Genomic DNA, 18499 nt, shown 5'->3' with positions numbered 1-18499 from the left:
AGTGAGACATAAATGCTCCTGGCAACACCATTTATGTCAGAAAGGAAGATGGACATAGAAGAAACGTGTTATGAAGTTTGCTTTCAATATAGCAAGACTAGCCATTTGGACAAGATACTGCTCTTGTCTGGACTGTTTGACTTTGTGATGTATAAATTGGACATGCAGGACCCACAGGAAAGTGACTCCTGATTCACGATGGACATTGCTACAGAGATCCTGCTTCATGGAAGAGTCTGTGAGACAGTCTACAGGACACAGAGGAAAGTGACAGACAAACTGCCAATACAAGAAGACAGTTTAAAGTTTCCTGCTTTGCTGAAGAGTCTGCCAGACACACTATGGCCTATGGGCTGAAGATGGAAAATTACAAAAGAACTTCGGGTGACCAAGCAGTGAGTTGTCTCTGTCATTTCTAGAGCTTATATATCATCCTTCTGAGGTCTTTGAAGGAATTGAAGACAGATAGTTATGGTTATAGTTTTCCTTAGTTAGGATTCAATGATAAGTTACATATAGGACTTTAGATTCACAAATATAGGATGGATGATAGAATAGTTTCTTTTATTCTTGCTAAATGTTAATGGACTAAATATTGTTAGCTTTGATTCTTATTTGATAACTGATGTGTTATATATTTTGCTATGTTAAGGTTAAAAGACTTCTTTTTATTTAAACAGAAAAGAGGAGATGATGGGAGATGCCATTATGTTAATATGTTTCTCATACTGGTTAATAATAAAGCACTGTTAGCTAATAGGAAAGGAAGATAGGAGGGACTAGGAGACAAGGAGGAAATAGGAAGTAGTTAGGAGGAGTCAAGATGGAGAGTCTGAAGAAAGCAGTATGCCGCAGGCTCCCCGGTAAGAGAAATACAGAGATCAGCAGAAATGGGTTAATAATTAAGGCAGAGCTAGCCGATAAGAAACAAGTAACAGGGCCAACAGCATTGTATCAAATACAGAGTCTTTGAGTGTTATTTGGGGCTGGTGCAGCAGCAGGACAAGACCAAGCGGCGGGCGAAAAAACCATACTCGTTACATCTGAGTATTTCAGGAAAGTGTGCAGACACATGAAACAGTGTGGCTAAACTCTATGGGACGAACCTGGATTTGTAGCTTTGACACTGAAGACAATGTTGGGAGCAGCCTAATAACAGATACTTAAATACTTGAGCATGAGGAAATGTCAGTGCAGTGAGAGGAGCAGTTGCCTCAGGCCCTGCAGTCAGTGCCACCAGCTGAGCACAGCACCATGCTGTGCCTCATGCTCTGAAAGCCTGAGCAAAATCACCTGGGCCTCTCTGATGCTGACTCTTGGCATGGATTGGGGAGGAGCCATAGGCAAAGAACTCAAAAGAGTATGATGTCATCTGGCTAGCTGCAATAGGTCCATGGCTCGGTGACCTCACAAGGAGCCATTGTGAGGATTGAGAGAGGCCACCCATATAAGGCACCAGCTGGGCCTGGATCTTGTCCTTTGGTTGCCCTGAAGCTGTTGGTTGGCTACAGAGGATTCCCTCAAGGCTTTGGTCGTGAGAACTTCAGTTTTATTGTCTGTCTTTGACACTGAACATCTGTGATCACCACTGATCTGAACTTCGTGAGTGTGCTGACCAGTGGGTTGGGTTTGGGCCTAAATGTGGACTTCCTGCTTGGTTTGGATTTACTTTGTGCCCCTGCTTGTGTTTATCTTGTATCCACCATTTTCTACTGTTTTCTGTCCGTTTATCTTTGACATTTTGTACATTACTGAATTTTTGACCTTAACACCTGTTAGTCTGTATTAGCTGTGAAAGATACAGAATCTGATTTTGCCATCAGCTTGGAGCACACACACCTGCTTTGTTGCTCCCCTCAGCCTTTCCCTGTGGTTATAAATTCCCCTATCATCTTAAGAGTCTTCTCCTGCCCCCTGTGCCACACAAAACAACACTGGGGATTCGTGAAGGACAACATCATCCCCATGGACTCACAGTGTCACAGACAGGTTGTCATCCTTTGGATGCCCATGAACATGAGTGTAAGGAACAGAAATTGTATTATGGGTGTAGAGATGAAGAGGTCTGCAGAAATTTCAGTCATTAAAGCATTGGAGGGTGTGAATGACAAGTATCTTGAAGGAGCCTGTGTGTTCATTCTCCATCTAGTCCATAAGCATGTCTCTAACACAGGCTGCCCAAAGCCGACACAGTCCAAATGTGGTCCTCACATTGGGAATGGGACAGGTTTCCCATCAGCTCAAGCTTCTGAGCTCTTGGTCTCCACCAGGGGGTGCTCGTCAGAAGGTTGTGATCCACCATGGTGATGAAACCCCACAGGGGGAATTGGGTCATCAGAGGCAAGGGACCTGACAATGCCCAAGTCCCCAGACGTGGCTTCCTTGTCCTTCCTCGGTGTGAGCCAAAGCAAAACCTGGGAAGGACACACATGTTGCTTCTCAGGGAATTGGACATGATAGTGAGAACACTGATGCAGTCCTTGGAGACAGAAAGGGATTCCTGGGTTTAGTTTTGTTTTGTTGTGGTTGTGGATAGCTGTGGTAGGCTGATTTCATCCAATGACCTCACAGGAGCCATTGTGAGGTGTTGCAGACTCCACCCACATGAGGCCCTGGCTGAGGCTGGGGCTTCTGACTCTGCAGAGAGCCTGTTGCTTGGTTGCTGCAGAGCTGTTGGATTCAGACATTGGTTCACATTAACTTTGATATTAGACACTGTTCATCTGCTTTCACATCCCAATAGTGAGTTGTTTCCAGGTTTGTTGGTGATGATTGACATCTCCTAATTGATTCTTGGTTGAATTAGTGCTTCCCACTCAGCTTCATTATACCGGCCCATATTTCTATTCCTCAGCATGATCACACTCATCTTTCTTTCATACATTCTGTTATGTCTCACATGTTTTTAATAAATTCTGTCATGCCTCGGTGTGACACAGGATTATCAGACTTCTTCATCCTCTCACATCACCACGTCTTTCATTTGATCTTTGTCTCACACTTAAGTGAGCACTTATTTCAACTCTGGTCTTCCTCATATCTGCTTTGAGCTTGGGTTGGTGTTTATTTTTCTTTATCCCCTGACCCCAAGATTATCATTAGGACTTTGAGGTAGCTATGATTTTCATGAAGCAGGAATTAGAGGCTCTCCTAGACCTGCTTTTGTCTTTTTACTTGTAGCATCTTGTGGTGGTCCCATCCCCCACCTGTCTTGGTGGTGAACATGGAAGAAGAATTTCTGTGCATGGATCTCTGGGATGCAGATTTACCAACACCATCCAGAGACACTGGATCCAGGCTGTCCATCTCCACCACTGAAGATGCCATATGTTGCTTAGGTCCCATGGCTGAAGTAACCCTGGGACTCATAGGAAAAATTAGGCTTAATGATGCCCTGGCAGAACCCAATATGATCAATGGGAGGAAAAGTGTTGGTAACTTCCTTGGGGCAATGTGGCCCCTCCCAAAGAGCCATTCTCTCAAGAGCCTCACAGGTCCTCCCACCCTCCCTCCCACCCTGAGGAGGGCAGGGAGTGAACCCTCCTTGCCCACATTCCTGCCATCTGAAGACAGCAAAGGGCAAGAGGTGAATGAAGAGAGAAATAGCAAGAGTTCCACTAGGTCCAGCTCTCCAGATTCATACAAGCTGTTGGACATCAGCTGGCTGTGGGATTCTACCCCTCAGTGTTCTCCTGTGCCAGCCTATAACATCAATAAAAATGTGGAGGACACAGAGAGTACTGCCTCATCTGGTGCCAGTGACACAGCTGAGGACTCCCTCTCCTGGCTGGAGGATACCACTTCTTATTATACCTCAGCTCCCCATGGTACTGAGGATGCTGAGAGTGAGGAGTCGTGCAGCATCCGCTCACTCAGTAACATATCCCTGGATGTGCTGTGGTTCCTAGAAGACACAAGTGGCATAGGCATTCCAGAACCACCACAGCAGGATGCCGAGGTCACTGCTAGCATCAGCACATCTCCAGACGTGAAGGAAAGTGATTCACCACCCAGTGAGAGGACCCATGATAACATCGATACCTTGGACTCTCCCCAATGTGAAGACGCTGACTTTGAAATCATCGAGGAAATAACACTTGAAGAGTCACCAGTGATGTCTAGCAAGGACCAGTCCCAGGAGGAAGCCACACGCTCTAGGAAGAAGCACCGAAGGGGCTGGAAAGGGGTGAGGAGGCGAATTAGTCACCTGTTTTCCAGCTTATTCTGTTGCCTCCACACCCCAAAGACAGGAGACACAATCCCCAGGTAAGGGACAGCAAAGCATGGGAAATGGATTCCCAGGAAACAGAGTAGGCATGGCCAGTGACGTTGTCTTTTCTGTTTGATCTCAGCTGCATGGCCCTTTGCCATTCATGTTCTGCAGCTATGTATAGGACATGAACACTAAGATGTCTATGGGCCTAGAAGGAACTGTTCCCCTCTACCTCTTCATGTGGATCCTGGGGAAGCTAAATCTGAAGCAGAGAAGCAAAGGCTGAAAACAGGGGCAGTGGAAGGAAGAAGGGAGTTGTGTTTGAGAACTGGGAACAGACTGGGGAAAAGGAATGTTGTGCAGAGATATGGGATGGCAGTGTGGCTCTGTGATAAGTCCTGCTGATGTCATAGTCACTAACAGAATCCTTTGCTTGTGTTTCCTTTCCAGGTCTGAAGAAAGGGCCTGGGTCCATGGTTCCTAAACCATGGCACTCAGTTCGGCCTGGTGTGGCAACCAGCCACGGGACAAAGCCAGGCCAGAACCCGAGAGAGCTGTGTACCTGAAATATGTTGTTCCCTATTAGACACCTGCAGCAACCAGGGTATAAGCTCCTACCCCTCCTCTCCCTGGAATGGGAGCTGTTCCAACGGTTACCTCCCACAACGTATGCTCATAGTTGTCCAAGCAGTATTGCTGGACAGAGTGTCAGCCACACTGCCACCCTATCTTTAAGAGCCAGCCGTCCAGCTTCTGCAACCACTTTATACGTCATATGACTTGAGGTCTTCAGCACCTCCTCTCCTCATCTTTATTATCATCAATGACCAGATGTAAAGAAGTCCATACACACTGTGTGCCCAGGAGGTGAGGATGCCCAGGAAGAGGAATGGAGAGGAGGAGAGGGGCATGGGTGACCTGTTAGGAGAGAGGAAAGTAAGAGTGAGGAGGCAAGGACATGAATCTGGGTGGAAGGGAGGAGCGTCTCCCTATAGGAAGCTCCAGTTCTAGTCAGACAGCTTTCTAGTCAGAAAGGAATGATGATGTTGGGGACGGACCAGGTGTTTGGCTGGGCAGTGGCATGAGCAAATTTCCTGCAGAACGGTGTTAGGGGTTCATGACATGGGTTCCCAGGAAGAGAAGAGCACGCCTTTCCATGGAAGCCATCCCATACCCGTCCCAGGAACCTCTTTCTCTCTCTACTCTAACCAATGTTGGGCTGATCAGCTAACTAACATCTATGTTTTCTTCACAGCCTTCTTCCGACAGGCACCCATGGTGATCGTCCACTGTCCCAGGAGAATAGAAACTTGTATAATATTTTTGTTTCCGTGAGTGATTCCTTGCCTTCAGTTGAGTAAAATGACAGGAGTTTCCCTGTGTGCTGTGAAAAGGTGAGTAGGGCTTGAGAGGGCTGTGGAACATCACTCTAGACAAGACCAGCATCCTCGCAGGACTTTGTGTACAGGGCCCACATTCGAGGTGTATGTTGGGATCAAACATTCGATGTCAGAAAGGTGCAAGATGTCAGCCAGGGATAGAGTGTGCGTACTTGCTGAGGGAGGTGTCTGACAAGTGCCCATTGTCACAATACAGGCTGCAATCAATCTCTGAATCAGTGTGGACTGCCCAGATGACAGGGAATCCAGAGTCTTGTCTGAAGGGATCATTTCGATCAGTGGTTCTCAACATTCCTAAAGCTGTGATCCTATTATACAGTTTCTCACATTGTGGTGACCCTCAAACACAAAACTAATTTTTGCTACTTAATAAGCAACCTTGTGACTGTTGTGTATAATAATGTAAATGTGTGTGCTTTTTGATTGACTTATGTGATTCTGTAAAGAGTAATTTCACCCCTCAAAATGCTTGAAACACTCAGTTGAGAACCACTGAATTAGATGAAGTGGTTTGAGTGCCCTCTCATTGGTTGTTAGATGAGTTACTGAAGCCTGATGTTGACATAATTCAGCAATGAACTTGGGCGGTCTTTCTCTGCTGAGAATGCTGGCTTTGTTCTTTGGGATATAACTTTGAGTCTGTTAGGTATTTGCGATGCACTTCTTTGGCAATAGTTGTGGATGTCTTACATACAGGAGTCTCTGGTGCAGCTGGTCCTGCCCAGAACAACTGGCAGTGATGGTGTAGTCTTTATGTCAGTCTTGGCAAGGAGGGTTTGACTCTTTTCTCAGTCTTGTGAAATTTTTACCAGATGTCCTAGATCCTGGGTGATAGTGCACCGTGACACGCAATACTTGCATTGTGACATTCATTTTCCAAATTAGCTCACTTCCTGCTTTCTCTAACCTATTGCCATGATGAAGCACTATAACCAAGGCAACTAGGAGACAAATTGGTACTTAGACATCCACAGTTGCAGAGAGTGACAATACATGACCATTATGATGGGAATCTAGCAACATGCTGGATTACATCACATTGGAGATGTAGCTGATAGCTTACTTCTGATTCTGAATCATCATTTCACACACACACACACACACACACAGCGAGAGAGAGAGAGAGAAAGAGAGAGAGAGGGAGGGAGAGATAGAGACAGATGTATTGGAATGGATTAGGTTTTGGATCTTTAATGCTTTGTGATCCCATACGACATTGCCTCCCTCTGGGCCATACCTCCTGTTCCTTTCCAGCTTCAGCTAGGGGTATAAGTATCCAAACATGTGCATCTATGGGGGACACTCTAATTCACATTAATACAACATCTTACCAGATGCTTGGAAAGGGAACTCCCAGGTTAGCATTGCTCTGAGAGCTGTTGATATCCCCTCCTTTCTGCTCCTTTTGCATTTTCAGAGAGCAGATGACTCCAATGCCTCTCTTCCCATGAAGAAGTTCCAGATTTAGAGACCTGCACCTCCATGATAAGAGATTTAAGAAAGTCATGCACTCCACTATTACCTCCAAAGAAGCGTCTTTGGTGGATCTTCTCACCGGAGAGGGCCGTGTTTGACACTGTGAACCCAGTTGGATGAAACAAGGTCAGAATTTGCTAGATCATGAGATACTATCTATGAAAGGAACAAGTAACAGACAGCCCTCACAATTTTCATTGGGATACAGAACACAAAAAGCCATCAGTGATGTGCCATATGTGACATTGGAAGTCTGACCACAGTGGCAGCCTGTCAGCCAGCCCATGACACTGCCTCTGTGGCAGCTGGCTCACACAGATGGGAAAACGGCGTTAGTGTCTTCCAACTCCTGCCTATCATAGACAGAGTAGTCAATGTTAACATAAGATTTGAACCAGCCCAAGGCACCATGGATTCAGGGAGTGTCCTGTCAATCAACTTCTTGGGTCAGGAAAGTCTACAGAGCAAGCAAGAGATGATTTTTCACAGCATTGCTCATGAGGCCTTGGAAGTGTGGGAAGTGGCAAACTGTGTGTGACCATTACCTCATGATCTATTTCCTGTCCTGGTGAAGCTGAATGATGGGGCAGAGTGGACAGAGAATTCAGGCTATTTACCATGGAAGCAGAGAATTCAGGTCATATGTCTGGCCATCTATCCTCAAATCAAAGGCTGTATAGCCAGGGCCAATGTGACATCAATATGTTCCTGGCAGATAAGGTTACAGAATCCACTAGGGATCCCATCCAATGAGCTAAGCCATTTCCTTTCAAAGCCTTGAAGGCACCACATCTCACCTTCCCTGCTGCCTATTCTTAGGAATGCACCTGGTCATTTCTTTTCTCTGTCCTTTTCAGTCAACAAATCCTCACTACTCATCTTAACAGAAGTTTGTTTGTCTTTTTTTTGTTTGTTTGTTTTTATTTTTTTATCCAAACTTTCTAATTCCTCAGGCTGCTCAATTGCAGCAAGTGGAAGTATCCTTTGCCTCCCTTAGATTGCAGGCTCTCATGAGTCCTAAATCTCCATAATTCAGGGAATATCTTCAACCTGAAGTTTTCCACATTTCACGGATAGAGCATCTACAGGGGACTGACCACCACTCAGGATACATGATCCATTTGTTATGTTGACTACATTGGGCTTCTGACAGATGTCATGAGATGACAATATAGCCACCAACTGCCATCCTAGTGGCAGGGATAACTCACTCCACCAAGTACTTGCTCTGCAAACATGAGGACATAAGCCCAGAAGTAGCAACTACAGCAAAGCGTTGCAGGCCAGTGTGAGCATATACTCCACTTCTGTGAAGATGGAAGGGTCACATCCCCATTTGATGCTTGTACAGATGGTCTAGGCACATTGACAACCTCAGGCTTCATGCACACTGTCTCAGAAAAGAAGGTGACTGACCCTCGAGACCCCTCCTATTCACACATGAGTGAGCACATGCAAGAGCTCCAAAACCCACGTGTGAACCTAGACACACACATAAACGTTGGGAGGCATGAAGAAATGGGAATAGAAAAAAATGTGGAGGAATGTTTCATCTTTCATAATTGATTGTTCTCACGTGTGGGATCTGTTTCTCAACCTGCAATAAAGTGATTGGGTTCACCAGCATCCAAGTGACAGGCTCCTGCATAACTGGGGTTTCTCTTTACTCTTTGTCTCCTCAGGTGTGTCTGCTGAAACACCTGTATGCGTGGTCTATATCTGTGTAGAAAAGACTGGAGAACTCTTGCCTGCTGCTTCATTGTGACCGCCACAGATGAGCAGCTCTTAGCTTTGTGTGGGAGCCATTCCCACAGAAACTCAGTACTGTGGACCCTATGGGCCTCTTCTGCTTGATGTTGACACATCAGGATATATATGGACCTGGAGCAGTGTTACACTCTCCGTAGTTGGAATAAGATTTTCTTGACCTGAAAAGGAAATTCCCTTTATTTATTAAATGTTCACTTGATTTTCATCCTGTCCCGTGTCTTGTCCTTGATAGAAATCTATGATATGCAGTCCCAAGTGAATTGAAATATTGCAGCACAACTTCTCAGTCAGCATTCTCTAATCCTGTGTGCTCTTCACAGTGTCATGGATTTCGGGACTATTCAGCGAAGCCGGGGCAGTGACATGTGTATCAGCTCTTTGTCGTTGCTCCTATGTCTTGTTGTTAGCTGTGTCTGAAGCCCACAGGCATGCCAAGCCTGTATTATGGCCAGAGGGATACCATTGAATTTTCATGGGATTGGCATGAGTAGTACAGGAATGAGTTAGGAAGGCCTGCTGTTCTCAGGGTACATGACACAGGCCTCTCATTGATGAGAACAACACAGACATTTCCTGGGATGGGCCAATGCTAAGGAGACGTCAGGGATGTAAAGCTGCTGGTCACAGAGGGGAATATTTATAGGTCAATGGAACAGCCAGAGGCCACAGAAGGTCCCCAGTTCAGATGTTCCTGCATCATCTGCCCAGCTGTCAGCACAGACACAAAGAGACCTCAACGCTGATGGAAATGTGATAAGGAAGCACACTCAGGAGTCAGAGGCAGGTGGATCTCTGTGAGTTCAAGATCAGCCTTGTCTACAATCGGATATCCAGGATAGCAAAAGCCATTACACAGGAAGCTTGAGAGAGTGGTGTGTGCACACTTCTCTGTATCCAAGCAGGAGATCTGAGTTCATCCATCTCCTTTAATACACAGTTGACAAAGCTGGATTCCTAATACTGAGAAGGCAGCCACCTGTTGATTCCTGGGTCTCACTGTCAATCCCACCATCCTCCTAGAGTCCCTGAACCCTCATTTAATGCGTGTCCCTGTGTCACAAAAGACAAGGTGAATGTGTCTAAGGAACAAATGCTGAGGTTTCCCTGTGTCTTTCATATGAAATAAACCAAGTGAATATGTGTACACAGTCACACGTGTACCTGCACACATGTAATAATAAACACACAGACACAGAGGCATAATAGATCCATTGAACTTTTGTTGATTGATTGGTGTCTCTCAAGACATTTTTATTTATTTGAGACAGGGCCAGTAGCCTATTGAGAAAGTGAATGCGGACCCTATATATCTCATGGTGAATTCAAACATCTGCCTACTGAGGGCAGAGGCAGGTGGATCTCCAGCGTGGCAGGCAAGCCTTGCCTACAGAGAGTTCCAGGACAGTAAGGGTGGCAGAGAGTAACCATGTAAGCTTTTAAAATCTAAAGGGAGGAAACAAAGAAGGGAAGAAAAAAATGTAAGAAAGAGAGGGATCGAAGGAGGGAAGAAGGGTGTAGGTAGGGAAGGAAGGAATGAAAGAAAGAAGGAAGGAAAGAAACAAGAAGGAAGGGTGGAAGGCAGGAAAGAACTCGGATAGCGATGGGGACTAGGAATGGCTAGAAAAGCTGAACCTAGCCCAAAGTAATTGGATTAGCATTGACATGTATCAAGTTCTAATCTATCTCAAGTGCTGAAAGAGTGACTGTTCCTCCTAGCTTGCAGACACAACAGAACCTTTCTGGAGGTGTTGCCTTTGCTCCTATGGGACAGCTGCTCTTCAGGTGTTTTGTTCACACAAACTATGTGATCTATTTTCTATATAATAGAAAGTAAATAAATCCAGTTATAGGGAAGTACAACTGAAATACCAACACACAGGAAGCAGTAGGATTACCAGGAGTCCAGTGAGAGCTTGGGGTAGATACCAAGTACATCTGACAGCCATGTGTGCAACATACTTACACATAAGAACACACACACTCATCCCATCCCCCCAACACACTAATAATAAAAATAGTCATTTACCTAATTTTCAAGGCACTGTCAGGCTTATTCCTGCAGTACAAGATCCTTAGAGAAGAAAACAAGAGACTGAGTTGCTCCAGGTCATTTTTGGCTACATACGGAATGGAGTTCTGCCTTGTCTACATAAGCCCCTGCACCCTCATGTCTTTGGGGGATGGAACATTGATCATTGTCCAAGAGTCAAGGTGAAATCACACTAAGCAATATAAAGAGCAATACAGCTAGTGGTGCTCCAACACCAAGACTAGATCATTCTGGCACCGTTGGAGAAGAAAACAACATAAATAACTATATGAGGATGATTGATGCCTTTAAAGTGGAAAAGAAAAAAAAGAATCATCTAATGGAATCATAACAGGGATTTCCAAGATCAGATTGTCGCTGGCCGTGTCTGTTAGAAACTGTCTTGATTGGTGACTGATGTGGGAGGCTCTGACCCACTGTGGACAGCACCATCCCTAGGCAGAAGAGCCATGGTTATATAAGAAAGTTAAATGATCATGAGCCAGAGAGTGGAATGAGTCCATAAGCACTGTTCCCCCCATGGTTTCTGCTCCAGGTTCCTGCTTTGAGTTCCTGCCCTGATTTTCCTCTGTGAATAACTTGTTACCTTGAAGTACAAGCCAAATAAACCCTTTACTCCACCAGGAAAAAAAATAAAGTGGAAAAGAAAAATTATCATAAAGACATCGAGGAAAAGACAAAAAAAAATTGGAAGATATCAACAAATCCCTTAAAGAAAAACAGGAAAAAGCAATCAAACAAGAGAAGGAAACAATACAAAATATGAAATCTGACACACAGTCAATCAAGAACACACAGACCGAGCGAATTCTTGAAAAGAAGAAGCTGGGTAAATGATCAGGAACCACATATGCAATTATAAACAACAGAGTACAAGAGATGGAGGAGAGAATTTCAGGCATTGAAGATAATGTTGAGGAAATAGATATATCGGTCACAGAAAATTTTAAATCCAAAAAATTCTTAACACAAGATATGCAGGAAATCTGGGATACCATGAAAAGGCCAAACATAAGATTCATAGGGACAGAAGAGGGTGAAAAAGTCCATCTGAAAGGCATATTTAATGATTCCATAAAAATAATAGAAGAAATCTTCCTGAACCTAAAGAAAGACATGCCTATGAAGATACAAGAGGATTACAGAACACCAAATAGACTGAACAAAACAAAACAAACCAAAAAAAAACCCAGCTCCTCACCATATAATAATGAAAACAATAAATATACAGAATGCAGCAAACATATTAAGAGCTGCATGGTAAGGAGACAGGCCAGGGAACATATAAGGGCACACATAACAGACTAACACCTGACTTCTCATGGAACAAAGGGAGGAGTTCCTGGTTAGTATGCAGACACTCAAACACCTCGAATGCCAGCACAGACTACTTTACTCAGCAAAGCTTTCAATAACATTAGATAGATGGAGGAAACAGGCCATTCCATGATACAACCAAATTTACACAAACCTATCCACAAACCTAGCCCTAAAGAAAGTACACTAGAAGGAAATCGCCAACCCTGGGAAATCACATATGTCCACAAGAACACAGGAAATAGGTGAACTTACAAGAGCAAACTCCAAAGCAGGGAATCAAACACACAATGTGATCACCAAGAACAAAAGAAAAATAAGAGGAAGTAACAATCACTGATCACTAATAACCACTATTGTAAATGGTCTCAATTTACCTATAAACAGACACAGACTAACAGATTGGATACGAAATGAGAATCCATCCTTCTGCTGCATACAAGAAACACACCTGAAACTCAGACAGACATTCCCTAAGAGTAAAGGGTTGAGAAAAAAATGTTCAATCAAATGGACCTAAGAAACAAGCCAGGGTAGATATCCTAATTTCTAACAAAATAGACTTCAAACTAAAATCAAAAAAGTTAAAGCAGGCTCCTTGTTTCATGTTCATCACAGGAAAAATCCACCAAGAGGAAATCTCAATTCTGATCATATGTGCCCCTAACACAAAGGCTCCTGCATTTGTAAAAGAAACATTACTAAAGCTTAAATCACAAATCAAGCCCCACACACGAAGAGTGGGATACTTCAACACAACACTATCAGCACTGGACAGATCTTCCAGACAGAAGCTTAACAGAGAAATAAGGGAACTAACAGAACTTATGATTTACATAGGCTCAACATACATTTATAGAATATTCCACCCCAATACATGAGAATATACTTTCTTTTCAGCACCTCATGAAACCTTCGCAAAACATCAACAGGTACAAAAATTAAAAAAAGAAAAAGAAAAAGAAAAAAGAAATAAAGACAAAAGAAAAAAATAAATAAAGAAAGAAAGACAAAAGAAAAAAAAAAGAAAAAAGTAAAGTAAATCTCCTGTACGCTATCAGATCACCACAGCTTAAAGGTAGAATTCAGCAGCAGCAGTAATTTCAGAAAGCCCACAAACACTGAATAAAAGTCAACTGAACCTCCAGTGTCAAGTTAGGAACAGAAATCAATAATAGAAAACCTAAAATTTTATGAAAATGACCTCACTACATACTCAAATTTATGGGGCACAATAAAAGCAGTGTTGAGAGAAAAATCTCATAGCACAAAATGCCTGCATAAAGAAGCAGGATAAAGCCCACACTGGTGAGTTAACTAACAACTGAAAGGGCTAGAACAAAAAGAAGCAAACTCACCCAGATGAGTAGAAGGCAAGAAACAGTCAAATTGAGGGCTGAAATCAATAAAGTAGAAACAAAGAAAACAATGCAAAAAATCCATAAGTCAAAGGACTGGTTCTTTGAGAAATTCCAGAAAATAGACAAACCTTTATCTAACCAAAAGCTGAGGGAGAATATCCACGTTAGCAAATTCAAAAATGAAAAGGGGGACATAAGACGAGACACTGAGGAAATCTAAAGACTCATCAGATCATCCTTCAAAAACGTGAATTCTCAAAAATTTAAGACTTTAAGGAGATTATCATTTTTGGGGGTAAGTACCACATACCAAAATTAAATCAAGAGCAGCAGATAAACAATTTAAATTAAATGGAGTAATCAATCATCCCAACCAAAAAAAAAAAAAAAAAAAAAATGCCCAGAGGAATTCAGTACAGAATTTCAAAGCGGGTCTAACAGTCTATCACCAATACTACTTAAGTTATTCCACACAATAAAAGCAGAGCAACATTTCCAACATCTTTCTATGAGGTTACAGTTACACTGACAAGCAAAACAGACAAAAACAAAACAAGGAAACATGATTATAGACCAATTTCCCTTATGAACATAGATACAAAAATACTCAATAGAATACTGTAAACCTGAATTCAAGAACACATCAGAAAAGTCATCCACATTGACCAACTAGGATTTAGCCAAGTAATGCAGGGATGGTCCAACATATGAAAATCCATCACCGTAATCCACCACATAAACAAACTGAAAGGAAAAAAAATCACATGATCATCTTACGAGATGCTGAAAAGCCTTTGACAAAATTCAACACTCCTTCATGATAATGTCCTCCAGAGAAGTCTACTACTTGAAGTTCTATCTAGAGCAATAAGACAACAAAAAGAGATCAAAGAGAGACAAATTGGAAAAGAAGAAGTCAAAATGTCACTATTTGCTGATGATATGACAGTATACATAGTGACAGAAAAATTCTACCGGAGAAATTCTACAACTGATAAACACCTTCAGTAATGTAGCAGGATACAAGATTAACTAAAAAAATAAATATCAGTAGCCTTCCTATATACAGATAACAAACAGGCTGAAAGCATATCAGAAAAGGCATCACCATTCACTATAGCCCCAATAACCTAAAATATCTTGGGGTAACTCTAACCAAACAAGCAAAATACCTGTAAGGCAAGAACTTCAGGTTTTTAAGGAAAGCAATTAAAGAAGACACTGAAAAATGGAAAGATCTCCCATGTTTTGGCTAGGTAGGATCAGCATAGTAAAAATGGCAATTCTACCAAAAGTAATATACACATTCAATGCAAACTCCCACTTCAATTCTTCACAGACCTGGAAAAAGCAATACTCAACTGCATATAGAAACACAGAAAACCTAGGACACACACCAATCTGTACAACAAAGACTCATCTGGGGCATCACTATCCCCGATTTCAAACTCTAGTATACTAATGAAAACAGATTGGTATTGGCATAAATACAGACATATGGACCATTGGAATCAAATCAAAGAGCCGATATCAACCCATCACCTATGAACACCAAAATTTGGAACTATACAATGGATAAAAGAAAATATATTCAACAAATAGTGCTGGTATAACAGGCTGTCAAATTATAGCAAAAGGCAAATGTATCAAAATCTATCATCATGCACATAAGTTAAGTACAGATGGATCAAGACCTCAATATAAATCCATCCACTCTAAACCTCATGGAAGAGGAAGTGGAAATACATTTGAATGAACAGACACAAGAGACCAGTTCCTAAATAGAACAGTAGTAGCACAGACTCTGAGACCAACAATTAATAAATGGGACCTCCTGAAGCTGAGAAGCTTCTGCAAAGCAACGGACACTTCTCCATCCAAAATGGGAAAGATCTTTACCAACCCCACTTCTGACAGAGGGCTGGTCTCCAAACTATACAAAGATCTCTAGGAACTAGATATCAAACTACCAAATAATCCAATTGCAAAATGAGATACAGCTGTAAATAGAGAATTCTCAAGATAACAATCTCATATGGCACAAAGATACTTAAGGAAATGTTCAAAATCCTTAGTCAATAGGGAGATGCACATCAAAACCTCTCTGAGATTCCATCTTATAGCAATCAGAATGGCTATGATCAAAACCGCCAGTGAGGCCTAACCACAAAAGACCAAAGTGAGGCCGCACTGGCCCGATTTTTGGATCCCACCAGTTCTGGCGCTCTGCCAGAGTTGAGTCTGGGACCAGTTCAGTGTTCCATCCTTCCCCTGGAAACTCCCTGGGTAGCTCCAGATCTCACTCCCCCATGTATCCTAGTCTGGATAGAACAATCCGGGTATTCTGCTCCATACACCACCCAGAGCCTGCCTTCCCCACCTTTGTGCTGCTGGCCTGATGCTCCAGGTGAGCATTGGGCCAGAGTGTGTGTCCAACAACTCCCACACCTCTGTGGAACTTCCTAGGTCTGCTCTGAGCACTCTGGATCCTCTTATCTATGCAGAACCACCTTGAGGCTGCACTCACCTGATCTTTGGATCCCACTGCCTGCCCTCTGCCCAAGGAGAGAACTCTAAGAGAGCTTGGTTCATCCAGAGCTGCAGACAAAAAATTCTGAACCACCTACACCTAACAGGAGAGTAGCGTAAAGAGAGAGACATACTCCAACTGCACCCACTGGAACAAGCCATGGGAAGATGGCAATACAAGAAAACAACCAACAGTAGAAAGACCAGTTTGACACCACCAGAATGTAGAGACTCTACACCAACTAGACCTGAACACAGCAAAGCAGATGAAGGAGAAGATAATGATTTAAAAAATAACTTCATAAAAATGATGGAGGCCCTCAAAGATGATAAGAGAAAATCCCTTAAAGAAATGGGACAAAAACCAAACAAAAAATGGGAAGCAAGAGAGGAAAAGACCAAGCAAAAACTGCAAGAAATGAAGAAATATCTTAAAGAAATTAAGGATGCCAAGAAAAGTCATCAAACAGATGAAGGAAACATATTAAACAGTTCATGACATGAAAACTAAAACAGACAGTAAAGAAAACACAAACTGAGGGAATGCTAAAATAGAAAAACTGGGTAAATGATCAGGAACTACAGATACAGAATACAAAGGATGGAAGATAGAATATCAGGCACTCAAGATGAACTAGAAGAAATAGATTCTGCAAACCAAGAAAATCTTAACTCCAACAAATCCTTAACACAAAACATCCAGGAATTGGGGGACACGGTGAAAAGGCCAAACTTGAGAATAATAGGCACAAAAGTAGGTGAGAAGCCCAGCTCAATGGTGCAGAAAACATATTAAAAAAATCACTGAAGAAAACTTTCCCAATCTGAAGTTGGACATTCCTATGAAAGTACAGAAGGAGACCAAATATCAAAAAGACTGAACCAAAGAAAAAAGACCTCTTGCCACATAAATCAAAACACCTAACACACAAATAGAGAAAGAATATTAAGAGCAGGGAAGGGAACAAACCAGGTAACATAAAGGCAGACCTATCAAACTTACATCATACTTCTCCTTGAAAACTATCACGGCCAGAAAATCCTGAATAGATGTTCTGCAAGTACTAAGAGTCCACAGATGCCAGCCCAAGCTACTATACCCAGCAAAACTCTCAATCGCTATAGACAGAGAAAACTAGATATTCAACTACAACACCAGATTTCACAATATGTACCCACAAATCCAGCCCAACAGGAAGATCTGGAAGGAAAACTCCAACCCAAGGAAGGTAACAACACTCACAAAGGCATAGGCAATAGATAATCCCACTTCACCAGAAAACAAAAGAAAAAGCAGGACAAATATACTCACAATACCTCTGCCACAATAAGAATGTATCTAAAAGAACTCAGGAATTAACAATCAATGGTCCTTACATTCCCTCGACATTAATGGTCTGAACTGACCTCTAAAAAGTTACGGCCTAACAGAATGGATACAAACAGAATCCATCCTTCTGCTTATACAACATATACATGTAAGCTTCAAAGACAACATTACTCCATGGTAAAGGGTTGGGAAAGGATCTTCCAATCAAATGGACCCAAGAAGCAAGCAGGTGTAGCTATCCTAATATCTAACAAGTTAGACTTCAAACCAAAATCAACCAAAAGAGATGAAGAAAGTAATTTCATATTCATCAGAGAAGAAAGCCATCAGTACAAAGTCTCAGTTCTAAACATCTATGCCCCAAATACAAGGGCACCCACATTCATAAAGGAAAGGCCACGAAATTTCAAAACTCACCTAAAACCTCACACACTCATAGTGGGAGACTTCCACACCCCACTCTCACCACTAGACAGGACCACCAGTCAGAAACTTAACAAAGAAACCAAAGAACTATCGGAAGTTATGTCTCAAGTGGGTTTAATAGACATCTATAGAACATTCCATTCAAATACAAATGAATATACCTTCTTCTCTGCTACACATGGAACCTTCTCTAAAACTGACGACAAACCAGGCAACATGACAAATGTCAACAGATACAAAAGTATTGGAATAGTCCACTTTATCTCATCAGAACACCATTCTTTAAAGTTGGAATTCAGATGCATCTCCCTGCCTCTCTGGGCAAAGGTAGCGGACTCCGCAGCGTGGTTGCAGTGCTGGCGCGGTCCTGGGCTCCGTGGCTGTGGCGGTGAAGGCGGCCTGGCTGCGAGGTGTAGCTGCTGGTGGGCAGGTCCTGATCTCAGCAGACTATGAGCTTCCAGAACCTGTGGAGAGAATACAAAGCTCTGATTGTTATGGTGCCTTTAATTGGGTTCATACATTCAGGCTGGCACAAAATCAAAAGCAGCCCTGTCTTCCAAATTCCTAAGGACGATACCACTGAACCAGATAAGCCTGGCACTTGCAAGTCAACCAAAGAGCCAACCC

This window comes from Phodopus roborovskii, unplaced genomic scaffold (genome assembly GCF_943737965.1).
Source record: "Phodopus roborovskii unplaced genomic scaffold, PHOROB, whole genome shotgun sequence".
Lineage (NCBI taxonomy): Eukaryota > Metazoa > Chordata > Mammalia > Rodentia > Cricetidae > Phodopus > Phodopus roborovskii.
Note: the sequence above shows the minus strand (reverse complement) of the source record.